Source organism: Moschus berezovskii, chromosome 7 (genome assembly GCF_049115385.1).
Source record: "Moschus berezovskii isolate FMDL1 chromosome 7, NW_MosBer_1.0, whole genome shotgun sequence".
In the NCBI taxonomy this organism is placed as follows: Eukaryota; Metazoa; Chordata; class Mammalia; order Artiodactyla; family Moschidae; genus Moschus; species Moschus berezovskii.
Genome location: NC_142466.1, coordinates 101,768,832 through 101,783,566, shown reverse-complemented (window position 1 = coordinate 101,783,566; position 14,735 = coordinate 101,768,832).

Below are 14,735 nucleotides of genomic sequence, written 5' to 3'. Positions count from 1 at the left end.
TGTATTGAAGCTCAGAATCAAATACTTTCAAGAAGGCAGAAGTGGTCAACTGTGTCCATTACTGCTGAGAAGATGAGCAAGGTAAGGGCAACTGAATTTGGTAAGAAAGGGGTCTTTGGTGATCTTCAGAAGAATCATTTCAGCAGACTGACAAAGATACAGACCTAATTGGATTTGGTTCAAGAAAGAATACGGGGTAAGGAAGGGAAGATGGTGAGTATGAAGTGAAGTGTTAGTTGCCCAGTCATGGCTGACTCTTTGCAACTCTATGGACTGTAGCCTGCCAGGTCCCTCTGTCCATGGAATTCTCCAGGCAAGAACACTAGAGTGGGTAGCCATTCCCTCCTCCAGGGGATCTTCCCAATCCAGCGATTGAACCCCAGTCTCCTGCACTGCAGGCAGATTCTTTCCCAAATGAGTCACCAGGGAAGCCTGATGGTGAGTATACACAACTCTAAAGGAGGTTTTGCCTTGAAGGGAAACAGAAAACATGACAATAGTTGGATTACAAAACTTCTCTTTGGATTCTTTTCTTATCTGCTAATGGTATAGATAGCACCTGAACACCATCTCACCTTTCCTTTCTAATTTTTTTTTTAATCCATTAGACATTTCTTCTATCAGGAGCCTAACACACTGTACCTTGTTTTCCAAGTTTCCCTTAGCTAATTGATTATATACTATTTTACATTTATAATCTGTTTTAGAAATTTAAAATAATATAGCTATAAATCAGTTCAGTTCAGTTCAGTCGCTCAGTCGTGTCCGACTCTCCGCGACCCCATGAATCACAGCACGCCAGGCCTCCCTGTCCATCACCAACTCCCGGAGTTCACTCAAACTCATGTCCACAGAGTCGGTGATGCCATCCAGCCATCTCATTCTCCGTCGTCCCCTTCTTCTCCAGCCCTCAACCTTTCCCAGCATCAGAGTCTTTTCCAGTGAGTCAACTCATCGCATGAGGTGGCCAAAGTATTGCCATTTCAGCTTTAGCATCAGTCCTTCCAATGAACACCCAGGATTGATCTACTTTAGAATGGACCGGTTGGATCTCCTTGCAGTCCAAGGGACTATCAAGAGTCTTCTCCAACACCACAGTTCAAAAGCATCAATTCTTCGGCGATCAGCTTTCTTCACAGTCCAACTCTCACAGCCATACATGACCACGGGAAAAACCATAGCCTTGACTAGACGGACCTTGGTTGGCAAAGTAATGTCTCTGCTTTTTAATACACTATCAAGGTTGGTCATAACTTTCCTTCCAAGGAGAAGATGTCTTTTAATTTCATGGCTGCAATCAGCATCCGAAGTGATTTTGGAGCCCAAAAAAATAAAGTCTGACACTGTTTCCACTGTTTTTCCATCTATTTCCCATGAAGTGATGGGACCAGATGCCATGATCTTTGTTTTCTGAATGTTGAGCTTCAAGCCAACCTTTTCACTCTCCTCTTTCACTTTCATCAAGAGGCTTTTGAGTTCCTCTTCACTTTCTGCCATAAGGGTAGTGTCATCTGTATATCTGAGGTTATTGATATTTCTCCCAGCAATCTTGATTCCAGCTTGTGCTTCTTCCAGCCCAGCAATCCTCATGATGTACTCTGCATATAAGTTAAATAAGCAAGGTGACAATATACAGCCTTGACGTACTCCTTTCCCTATTTGGAACCAGTCTGTTGTTCCATGTACAGTTCTGACTGTTGCTTCCTGACCTGCATACAGGTTTCTCAAGAGGCAGGTCAGGTGGTCTGGTATTCCCATCTCTTTCAGAATGTTCCACAGTTTATTGTGATCCACACAGTCAAAGGCTTTGGCATAGTCAATGAAGCAGAAATAGATGTTCTTCTGGAACTCTCTTGCTTTCTCCATGATCCAGTGGATGTTGGCAATTTGAACTCTGGTGCCTTTGCCTTTTCTAAAACCTGCTTGAACATCTGGAAGTTCACGGTTCACATATTGCTGAAGCCTGGCTTGGAGAATTTTGAGCATGACTTTACTAGCGTGTGAGATGAGTGCAATTGTGTGGTAGTTTGAGCATTCTTTGGCATTGCCTTTCTTTGGGATTGGAATGAAGACTGACCTTTTCCAGTCCTGCGGCCACTGCTGAGTTTTCCAAATTTGCTGGCATATTGAGTGCAGCACTTTCACAGCATCATCTTTCAAGACTTGAAATAGCTCAACTGGAATTCCATCACCTCCACTAGCTTTGTTCGTAGTGATGCTTTCTAAGGCCCACTTGATTTCACATTCCAAGATGTCTGGCTCTAGGTCAGTGATCACGTTATCGTGACTATCTTGGTCGTGAAGATCTTTTTTGTACAGTTCTTCTGTGTATTCTTGCCACCTCTTCTTAATATCTTCTGCTTCTGTTAGGTCCATACCATTTCTGTCCTTTATCGAGCCCATCTTTGCATGAAATGTTCCCTTGGAATCTCTAATTTTCTTGAAGAGATCTCTTGTTTTCCCTATTCTGTTGTTTTCCTCTATTTCTTTGCATTGATTGCTGGGGAAGGCTTTCTTATCTCTCCTTGCTATTCTTTGGAACTCTGCATTCAGATGCTTATATCTTTCCTTTTCTCCTTCGCTTTTCGCTTCTCTTTTCACAGCTATTTATAAGGCCTCCTCAGACAGCCATTTTGCTTTTTTGCATTTCTTTTCCATGGGGATGGTCTTAGTCCCTCTCTCCTGTACAATGTCATGAAACTCCGTCCAGAGTTCATCAGGCACTCTTATCTATCAGACCCAGTCCCTTAAATCTATTTCTCACTTTTACTGTATAATCATAAGGGATTTGATTTAGGTCATACCTGAATGGTCTAGTGGATTTCCCTACTTTCTTCAATTTAAGTCTGAATTTGGCAATAAGGTTGGACATCACCAGATGGTCAACACTGAAATCAGATTGATTATATTCTTTGCAGCCAAAGATGGAGCTGACTGTGGCTCAGATGATGAACTCGTTATTGCCAAAATAGCTATAAATACAGACTGTCAAAAGAGCTTGGATTTACCAAACCTAGTTTTAGGAGGCAGAGGTACACAACTAAAATGGAAATTAAAGGTGTTTCAAGGAAAACTAGCAGTGCTTCGGGGTCACACAGAGTCAGACACGACTGAAGTGACTTAGCAGCAGCAGCAGCATGTCTGTGGCAGTACTAAAGAAACCCTCCTGGGATTACTATCTGCTATTTTCTTGATGTAACTTAAACATTTACAATAAAGTTAGTAAATTATCACTGTGTTACCATCCTTTGGGTGAGTGCATGTGAAGTTCCATCTCTTATTTCTCCTGCATTGGCTGGTGGGTTCTTTACTACTAGTGCCACCTGGGAAGCCCATCACCATCCTATAATAACACAATAAAAGCTCCAGAGTTGATAATATCAACATAAAATGCAAATTAAGAAAAAGCAAAACATATGTAGGCTTTTATTACAGCAAGCATTTCCATAAATATGAAAGTGAAAGTTGCTCAGTCATGTTTGACTCTTTGCGACCCCATGGACTGTACAGTCCATGGAATTCTCCAGGCCAGAATACTGGATTGGGTAGCCTTTCCCTTCACGGGATCTTACCAACCCGGGGATCAAACCCAGGTCTCCTGCATTGCAGGCAGATTCTTTACCAACTGAGCTATCAGGGAAGCCCATAAATATAAAGATATCTTTAAAACAAATAGACGTCCCACAGATCTTCATTAAATGGTGATCCAAAATGAACAAAAATTAATAAAACTGTAAATGAATGCATTTCAGGATATAAAACAAGTCTTCTGAAGCTTTTAAAAAATTATTTTCCAAGTGAAAGTGACAAATAATGTGAAAATCATAATTAAAACAGGTGATACTGTACTTTCCTAAGGTAAAGAAGTATATTTGATTTAATATTCTTCTGGATCTCATTTGATATCATAAAATAAATTTTACTGGGCAAAAATCTTTTTAAAAAGCTTAGATATCACAGATTTGATAAAAACATGGCCACTGTATATAAATTAAAAACACTGTCAGGCACAGAAATGTAAAATCATCATATGAATATAAGAAAATCCTATAGAACAAAAGGTTATTAAAATGAGAAGAGATATTCTGAAACAAATGAAAAATCATGATCAAGAAGTAGTGGCAACTACATATTTCTAATATATAATAGATACTGAAATGCCTAGGGGAAAATGAACAGAACTATCCTGAGGTGACAGTGACAAAGGACAGAGCTGGCTTTAAAAATGTAGAGGCATAGCGAATTAACTTACTACTTTCTTCAAACAAAAGTGAGAATCTCTTTGAAGAACTGAAGCAGATTAGCAGACACATCTTATGTCAGTTGACGAAATGCTTCTTATATCAGTGGAAAACTATTTCAACGGTGAGTATGACGTAGGAATCAGAAGTATATTCTGCTGAGACACTAGGTCATTGACACTTTCTCGAACTGAAAGAGAAATTCATAAGAAGACATATAAAGTTATTGACTAAATCTGATTTGTTGTAGAATAACTTGTGCCTAGTAAAATAGCTTACCAGCTTCCACCACTCTGGGATCCTCAGGAGACTGATGTCTCCCAGCTGCACGGCTGTCTGCACTCTAGTTCCACCAGGGAACATGACCTGCAGAAATAAACCAGAAATAGATGCTAAAGACTGTGGCATTACTACCAATAAGAAAGACAGAAACATTAACCCAAAACTGAAAGCCCTATTCTTTAATGAAAATAATGAGTATCAAAAAGGTAGCATTAAGTATGTTGGTTGATGAGATTTCAGAGAGGTCCGAGATTTGGGTGAGAAATTCTTAAGTGAATTTGTCAAACTGGTTTTATAAATGAAGAAACTGAAAGCTTTTATTTTTAAAAAGTGAGATTATAAAAAAATTGTATTTACCGAATATTTGACTGATGCCTAGAAGCAATTAAAAAGTAGCCAAAACTTAACCTCCCAGGGAAAACCTGTATTAATATTTATTGTATTTCTTTGTAAAGATAAGAAACATAAAATAAAGGTCTTGCTGTTGATTATAAAAAGTCAACAATGAGAATTTTCTATGGCAATGATGTTCATTTTTAGCACTTATGTGAATTTCTTCTCATAATTATAACATCTTATTTTCCCAACCGCATATTGTTTATTATTTGTGTTCTTCAAAATAGTGTGGTATTCTAAAGAAGATTGAAATACATGTTCTTATCCTTAAATTACTTAAAAAGTTAAAAATACTTGTAACACATGTTACTTGTACAGATTTTGGAAAATGCAGATAAACAAAAAGAGAAAACAGGAATAGTTTCTAATCCTACCACCCAGGATTAATCCTATCACTTTTCTATTTTGTGTTTCCCTAGTGGCTCAGATGGTAAAGAATCCGCCTGCAATTCAGGAGACCTGGGTTCGATTCCTGGGTTGGGAAGATCTCCTGGAGAAGGGAATGGCAACCCACTCCAGTATTCTGGCCTGGAGGATTCCATTGACAGAGGAGCCTGGCAGGCTACAGTCTGTGGGGTTGCAAAGAGTCAGATACAACTGAGCGACTTTCACTTTCCATATTTATGTATATGTGTATATATTTTATATGTTTATATACTTATCTACACACAACATATATGTTTATGCTTATATAACATACATGATATGTATGATGTATGAGTATGTCTGAACACTCTTTGTGGACTCTGAGAGTTGATGATGGACAGGGAAGCCAGGCGTGCTGCAGTTTATGGGGTTGCAAAGAGTTGGACACAACTGAGCAACTGAACTGAACTGATGTCTTTACTTGGTGAAAATGGCATCTCATTACTATCTTCTTTTTAAAATAATTTTATTTATTTTTGGCTGTGCTGGGTCTTTGTTGCTGTGTCGGCCTTTTCTAGTTGTGGTGAGTGGGGGCTACTCTCTTGTTGCAGTGTGCGGGCTTCTTATTGCAGTGGCTTCTCTTATTGCACACGACAGGCTCTGGGGCATGTGGGTTTCGGTAGTTGTGGCCCGTGGGCTCAATAGTTGCAGCTCCTGGGCTCTGGAGCACAGGTTCAGTAGTTGTGGTGCCTGGGCTTAGTTGCTTCACGGTATGTGAGATCTTCTGGGACTAGGGTTTGAATCCATGTTTCCCTCATTGGCAGGCAGATTGATCCGCATGCAGATTTCTCAGGAAGCAGGTAAGGTGGTCTGGTATTCCCATCTCTTGAAGAATTTTCCACGGTTTGTTGTGATCCAGACAAAGGCTTTAGTGTAGTCAATGAAGCAATTGGTTCAGTTCAGTCAATCAGTCATGTCTGACTCTGTGACCCCATAGATTGCAGCACATCAGGCTTTCTTGTCCATCACAAACTCCCAGAGCTTGCTCAAATTCATGTCTATCGAATTGGTGATGGCATCCAATCATCTCATCCTCTGTCATCCCCTTCTCCTCCTGCCTTCACTCTTTCCCAGTATCAGTATCTTTTTTAAGAAGTCAGTTCTTCACATCAGGTGGCCAAAGTATTGGAGCTTCAGCTTCAGCATCAGTCCTTTCAATGAATTTCAGGACTGATTTCTTTAGGATTGACTGGTTTAATCTCTTGCAGTCCAAGAAACTCTCAAGAGTTCTCTTCAATACCATAGTTCAAAAGCATCAATTCTTTGGCTCTCAGCCTTCTTTATGATCCAGCTCTCACATCCATACATGACTACTGGAAAAACCACAGCTTTGACTAGATTGACCTTTGTTGGCAAAGTAATATCTCTGCTTTTTAACATGTTGTTTAGGTTTGTCATAGCTTTTCTTCCGAGGAGCAAGCATCTTTTAATTTCATGGCTGCACTCACCGTCTGCACTGATTTTGGAGCCCAAGAAAATAAAGTCTGTCACTGTTTCCATTGTTTCCCCATCTATTTGCCATGAAATGATGGGACTGGATGCCAATGAAGCATAAGTAGATGTATTTCTGTAACTCTTTTGCTTTTTCTATGATCCAATGGATATTGGCAAATTGATCTCTGGTTCCTCTGCCTTTTCTAAATAGAGCTTGAACATCAGGAAGTTCTCATTTCACACACTGTTGAAGCCTAGCTTGGAGAAGTTTGAGCATTACTTTGCTAGCGAGTAAGATGAGTGCAATTGTGTGTTAGTTTGAACATTCTTTGACATTGCCTTTCTTTGGGATTGGAATGAAAACTGACCTTTTCCAGTCCTGTGGTCACTGCAGAATTTTCCAAATTTGCTGGCATATTGAGTGTAGCACTGTCACAGCATCATCTTTTAGGATTTGAAATAGCTCAACTGGAATTCCATCACCTCCACTAGCTTTGTTTGTAGTGATGCTTCCAAAGGCCCACTTGACTTTTCACTCCAGGATGTCTGTCTGTAGGTGAGTGATCACACCATCATGGTTATGAGTCACTAAGAATCTTTTTTTTTTGTATAGTTCTTCTTTGTATTCTTGCCACCTCTTCTTAATATCTTCTGGTTCTGTTAGGTCCATACCATTTCTGTCCTTTATTGTGCCCATCTTTGCATGAAATATTCCCTTGGTGTCTCTAATTATCTTTCCCATTCTATTTTTTTCTCTATTTCTTTGCATTTATCCCTTAGGAAGTCTTTCTTATCTCTTCTTGCTAATCATTATTATTATTATGTTTAATTACAGATGCAACATGAAGGACATTTAAACCATCCAATTATACTAGGTAGATGGAAATAACTCTTAAGAATAATTAACTTTTTGTATTAGATGCATGCTTACTATATAAACTTTGCTCTGTTTAATATCATGAGACTTAGTAAACTTAACTTTAGGTAGGAAATGCCCTGCCAGAAAGTATGCTTTATGTATGCCTGCTGCTGTTGCGTCACTTCAGTCCAACTCTGTGCGACCCCATAGACGGCAGCCAACCAGGCCTCCCCGTATCTGGGATTCTCCAGGCAAGAACACTGGAGTGGGTTGCCATTTCCTTCTCCATATGTATGCCTCAGTTCAGTTCAGTTCAGTTCAGTCGCTCAGTCGTGTCCGACTCTCCGCGACCCCATGAATCACAGCACGCCAGGCCTCCCTGTCCATCACCAACTCCCGGAGTACACTCAAACCCATGTCCACAGAGTCGGTGATGCCATCCAGCCATCTCATTCTCCGTCGTCCCCTTCTCCTCCCGCCCCCAACCTTTCCCAGCATCAGAGTCTTTTCCAGTGAGTCAACCCATCGCATGAGGTGGCCAAAGTATTGCAGTTTCAGCTTTAGCATCAGTCCCTCCAATGAACATCCAGGATTGATCTCCTTTAGAATGGACTGGTTGGATCTCCTTGCAGTACAAGGGACTCTCAAGAGTCTTCTCCAACACCACAGTTTAAAAGCATCAATTCTTCGGCGATCAGCCTTCTTCACAGTCCAACTCTCACATCCATACATGACCACGGGAAAAACCATTGCCTTGACTAGACGGACCTTGGTTGGCAAAGTAATGTCTCTGCTTTTTAATATACTATCAAGGTTGGTCATAACTTTCCTTCCAAGGAGTAAGCGTCTTTTAATTTCATGGCTGCAATCAGCATCCGAAGTGATTTTGGAGCCCAAAAAAATAAAGTCTGACACTGTTTCCACTGTTTTTCCATCTATTTCCCATGAAGTGATGGGACCAGATGCCATGATCTTTGTTTTCTGAATGTTGAGCTTCAAGCCAACCTTTTCACTCTCCTCTTTATGTATGCCTATGTGTGTGTAAATAATGTGTATATATACACACTCATATGGCATTTATGGTTATAAGTCTGATTGTTTTGGATATCCTGTGCCAATTTCTGAAGCTGATTAATCACATTTGTCTACTACAAGTATTGGTACAAACAAAGCTATGGACGATTTGGAGCTTATGTTGTCTAGGTGATATGTCAGATTAAACCAGTAGGCTCCTTTCACCGATATAGCTTTGGTTTTGACACACAATTGCCTATATATGTGATTTAATTATGTGTAATGTCCTATTTATGAGTTCATTCTGCTTGTGTCTGCTACAAGTTATGTTCCTGGTGCCCAAGTGCCTAGTTCCTATGCCCTAGTGCCCTACTGCTACAAGTTAAGTTCCTAGTGTAAGCCTAAGCTTACAGTGAAAGCAGGTGTTCCCACCAAAAACAACTGCAGCTACTCAATGCTTTGGTGGACACGTTTGCTGTGTCATTTTATCCAAATAAAAGTAGACAATGTTACACAAATAACTGCTTGGTATAATAGTTTAACAGGTATTATAAATAAAATACATCAGAAAATGAGCTAGTAGGTTATTTGTTACTATTGGTTTTTCAGTTGATTTTCAGGAATTTGTATTTGAAAATAAATATATGGACAAGGCACACATAATTTTGTTACTTTCAACAGAGTGAGCCCAGAGAAAGCTTAAACAGCTGTGAGGTAAGTCTGTGTGCTTGCCTGGAGGTGATTTTTGTTGCACAGCAGGAAACAGAACTGTCCTGGAGGAAGAATCATGAGTACTTCAAGTTTCCTTATATTCAAGTTGGGGCTCATTTCAGCAGCAGTAACTTCCAAGTCACCTGTCAGATAGTATGTGATCAACATTTAGTAAAATCAAATTCAGAATAACGTTGTGAGGGATACTTTTTTGCTTTGCCCCAGTAGAGAGACTCAGGGTAAATACTATATTGCGAATCTTAAGTGAAGGGACCATGATGGCTCCGCTTCAATTTTTACAGAAAGTTGTCTCTTTGTAAATCCCCTTCCTGCCCTATCCCTTAGAGAAAGGACTACAAACCTAAACATCAAAAGGAGATAAATCTGTTAGATTCGCACATTAGTCCAATTCCCTACAGTTAAAGCTGTGTATTTTGTACATTTCTCATCAAGTTTAAATGAGGTTGTCATCTTAGGTGTTCTGAGGTTCCTGACCCTGGTTGACTTGGACACTGACAGCAGGAGACAGGGGCAGCTGAGCAGACGCTCCATCCCCTGTACCCTGGGCCTCCTCTTTAAAGTTCTCTGTCTGCAAAATGCTGGGAGGTTGTGTATTCGTTTTAAACGGGGAGGCCAGTTCTGTCGCCAGCTGACCTTTTTCTCCTACCCCTTCAGTCCGGAGGGGCTTGTCAAAAGACAAGTCAAGAGGCTGGACGAAAACGTGTCTCGGGCCACGGAGGCGACAGCCACCTCTCGGGTGGCAAGAAGGCAGCAGCTACCCCTTCAGGGGTGTCCTCAGGGCCGCTGGGCACCAAGCCTAGAAAAGCTTCTTGTCCATGGCAGTTTGCAAGCCGGACCGAGGTGACCCTGGCAGAGGGTCTTCCTCTAACGCCACCCTTTCCTCCCTCACCCCACCAGGCGTCCCGGGGTCCCTAACCCCCAGGTTGAGACTTGCACTAGAACTTGCACGGCCGAATGGAGCTCGCAGACGCCTGGCCTCTGGCCCGTAAGCGCATGCGCGGCCCGTGCGCTTACGTCAGAAGCCTCCCCGGCCCCTCCCCTCCCACAGGAATCTCTGTGGGCGTCCCCGCCGCACGAACCTGAGGCGCTGGTGTCTGAGCAGCCAGAGCCCTAGTCAGGCTTCTCTAGAGGGCGAGCGTGTTGAGGCTTCGAGCTCTGAGGAGGGCAGCGGCTGGTATGCTTCAAGTTCCTCCTCCTGCGACCTCCGGGCTGGCAGGGAGCCCCCTGCATCAGGGTAGATGAAGCTCCGGAGCGGGTCCGCTCGTCTTGTGGGGACTGAGCGGCAGGTCAGCCTAGTCAGGGAGGCATCTGCGTCTGCCCCAGAGCCAGGACTTTGGTTTCGGTCTTGACCCCTTTGTGTCCTTTTGTTCCTTCGACGGATCTGACCCCCGTTGTCAACTTTGTGACTTTAGAGTTGGCTGAATTTCACCTCATCTCCATGCACACCTGTGTACAATTAGTAAAAGTTCATGTGTAAAATGCAAGTGTGTAAGATGACTGGGAAGGCGGTACGGATTCCTGTGCGTGTCATCAGTTCAGTTCAATCGCTCAGTTGTGTCGGACTCTTTGCGACCCCATGGCCTGGCACACCAGGCCTCCCTGTCCATCGCCAACTCCCGGAGTTTACTCAAACTCATGTCCATTGAGTCGGTGATGCCATCCAACCATCTCATCCTCTGTCGTCCCCTCCTCCTCCTGCCTTCAATCTTTCCCAGCATCAGGGTCTTTTCAAATGAATCCGTTCTTTGCATCAGGTGCGCAAAGTATTGGTTTCAGCTTCAGCATCAGTCCTTCCAGTGACTATTCAGGACTGATTTCCTTCAGGGTGGACTGGTTCAATCTCCTTGCTGTCTTAAGGGGCTTTCAAGAGTCTTCTCCAACACCACACGTCAAAATCAATTCTTCATTACTCAGTATTCTTTATAGAACAACTCACATCCGTACATGACTACTGGAAAAACGATAGCCTTAACTAGATGGACCTTTGTTGGCAGAGTAATGTCTCTGCTTTTTAATATGCTGTCTAATCCCAGGGACAGGGGAGCCCGGTGGGCTGCTGTCTATGGGGTCGCACAGAGTCGGACCCGACTGAAGCGACTTAGCAGTAGCAGCAGCAGCAGGTTGGTCATAACTTTTCTTCCAAGGAGCAAATGTCTTTTAATTTCAAGGCTGGAGTCACCATCTACAGTGATTTTGGAGCTCCCAAAATAAAGTCTGTCACTGTTTCCACTGTTTGCCCATCTATTTGCCATGAAGTGATGGGACCAGATGCCATGATCTTAGTTTTCTGAATAATGAGTTTTAAGCCAGCCTTTTCACTCTCCTCTTTCACTTTCATCAAGAGGCTTTTAATTCTTCACTTTCTGCCATAAGGGTGGTGTCATCTGCATATCTGAGGTTATTGATATTTCTCCTGGCACTCTTGATTCTAGCTTGTGCTTCTTCCAGTCCAGCGTTTCTCATGATGTACTCTGCATATAAGTTAAATAAGCAGGGTGACAATATACAGCCTTGATGTACTCCTTTTCCTATTTGGAACCAGTCTGTTGTTCCATGTCCAGTTCTAACTCTTGCTTCTTGACCTGTATACAGGTTTCTCAGGAGGCAGGTCAGGTGGTCTGGTATTCCCATCTCTTGAATAATTTTCCATAGTTTGTTGTGATCCATACAGTCAAAGGCCTTGGCATAGTCAGTAAAGCAGAAGTAGATGTTTTTCTGGAACTCTCTTGCTTTTTCAATGATCCAGTGGATGTTGGCAATTTGATCTCTGGTTCCTCTGCCTTTTCTAAAACCAGTTTGAACATCTGGAAGTTCACGGTTCATGTACTATTGAAGACTTGGAGAATTTGGACCATTACTTTGCTAGCGTGTGAGATGAATGCTACTGTGAGGTAGTTTGAGCATTCTTTATACTTTGCATTTAAAATGCAGGTTGTGTTTGCCAGGGTTAAGTTCTACTCTGGTGATTTATGTGTGGATAAAGATCAGTGAGCCTTCACTCTTCATTCAGTGCATTCTCTCTCCATATCACCACCTCCAGTCTAACCTTCAGTTCAGTTCAGTTCAGTCGCTCAGTCATGTCTGACTCTTTGTGACCCCATGAATCACAGCATGCCAGGCCTCCCTGTCCATCACCAACTCCCGGAGTTCACTCAAACTCATGTCCATCCAGTTGGTGATGCCATCCAGCCATCTCATTCTTTGTCATCCCCTTCTATTCGCCGCTAATTACAGAGAGGATTTCTCAGTTACTCAGAGGAATGGGGGCACCAACTAGATAATGAAAATTTAAATTTATACATTCATATTTTGAAATCAAGTAGTTTGTAAGCTTTAAAAACAGGAGCAAAAAAAAAAAACGAACAGACCTATGATGCTGTCCTTATTCCTGTTATTGGCCCGCAGAGTAACCCCTTTCATAATTTTCAGGTGTTTTTTCAATACTCTTTTACCTTTTTATGAATTATATACACTTCCTGGTGCTTCTTGATATTTTCAGTTATACATATTTCTTATTGCTGGAAATTGATTTAGGTCTGTTACATACTACTCCACCCAAATATACTTCCTTTCCCTCATCTGATAAATCACATTAAGAATAGTTACTTTTATACTCTATTGATGTTTATACTTTTATTATTACATTACCTTGTTTCACACATAACTAGACACATAATACATAACTAAATCCAGTTACACAATAATTACATTTATGCACACACCGAAGTGATATTACTTATACCATTAAGGCTAAGGAATTACTGCAGGGCTCTGATCTGTGGTTGCATTGATTGTGCCTTTTCAAAGACTTTTGAATCTTGTGTTCAGAAGAAGGGAGGCTTTTAAAATTAGTAATCCCAAAGATGATGGGTCAGTTTTCTAGTTGATGGGCATCCATATCTAATCAAACAAGATAAAAAGTGTCATCTGTACCGGGACTGGATCTTTAAGTTTAATTTCTTAGATGTTTTCCCTCTAGAATTCTCAATTCTCTCATTCAACCGGTATTACTTAAATTCTTTTATTCTTCATGCACTTTTCCAAAAACTGGGGTGCAGAGTTGAACAAAAGACAAAGTTGGTGTCCTCTTGGTTTCCTCAGGTTAGAGGAAACACATGAACAAATGAAGGAAATGTATGTTGAAAGTGAAAGTCGCCCAGGCCTGTCCGACTGTTTGTGGCCCCATGGGCTATATAGTGCATAAAAATCTCCAGGCCAGAATACTGGAGGGGGTAGCCATTCCCTTCTCCAGGGGATCTTCCCAACCCAGGGATCAAACACAGGTATCCTGCATTGCAGGTGGATTCTTTACCAGGTGAACCAGGGATGGTATTAATAAATATGATGAGGAAAAACAAGTAGGATATGAGAAAAAAAACAAGTAGGATATAAAGTGCTGAAGGGAGGTAGCATAGACTGGTACCTATTTTCAACGGCAATTCTTCTCACACCCCACCTTTTTTGAAAGTTAGCAACAGAACTTATGCAGCTTAGTGTAGCCATGTGACTAAGTCCTGACCGGTGGGATATGTTAATGCTTTCATGACCTACTGTACTGATCTTAAAGCAGTGTTGGTTGTTGCCCTCTTCATCTCTTTATTTCTGCTTGCTGAAATTGGATGTAATGTCTTGACTTCTTGGAGTATGAGGGGAAACCACATGTTGAAGATGGCAGAATGATGAAGCAGCCTAGGTTCTCACACCATGGAACACCATACTAGGAGCCCTGTATTGCCTGTCTCTCTACTTGTTTTTTACATGATAAATCATTTTCTAGTTGTTTAAGACTGTGATCTGATCCACTGTCCTTCACTCAGTGTACGCTCTTAATCTGGGCACTCTCCAGGCCCCCAGAATATTTGTGTTTCTTGGAGTTTTTTCCTTCTCTCGCCAGTCTCTGGAACTTCTGTGATTGAAACATTCTGCCTCCACTTAATCTTCTCATTTTTCTTTTTCTACTGTATCTCTACTTTTTTGAGTTTAAGTACTGCAATTTTATCTTGAGTTGTCTACTGAATTCTACATGTCTACTTTCTTGATATTCCCCAGCATATTTTTCTTTTTTAAAATAATATTTTTTTCATGGCTTAAATATTTCTGTATCTTGGACATTACAGGCATTTATTTTAGTCATTGCTTTAAGGACTTCTTCCTGCAGAATTTCTTTTTCTTTCAAGTTTTATTATATTTTCTTGTTGATTTCTTTTCTCTCTTGATACTGGGTTTTTCCTATAATATTTTTATGTTTGTGATCCTTGATTGTCAGTCAGTCAGTTCACATTTTGGACAGTGACAAAAAGAAAGCTGAGAGCTCTTTGAGTACCTGGAGGAAAGGGGCTGTCAAACATTGG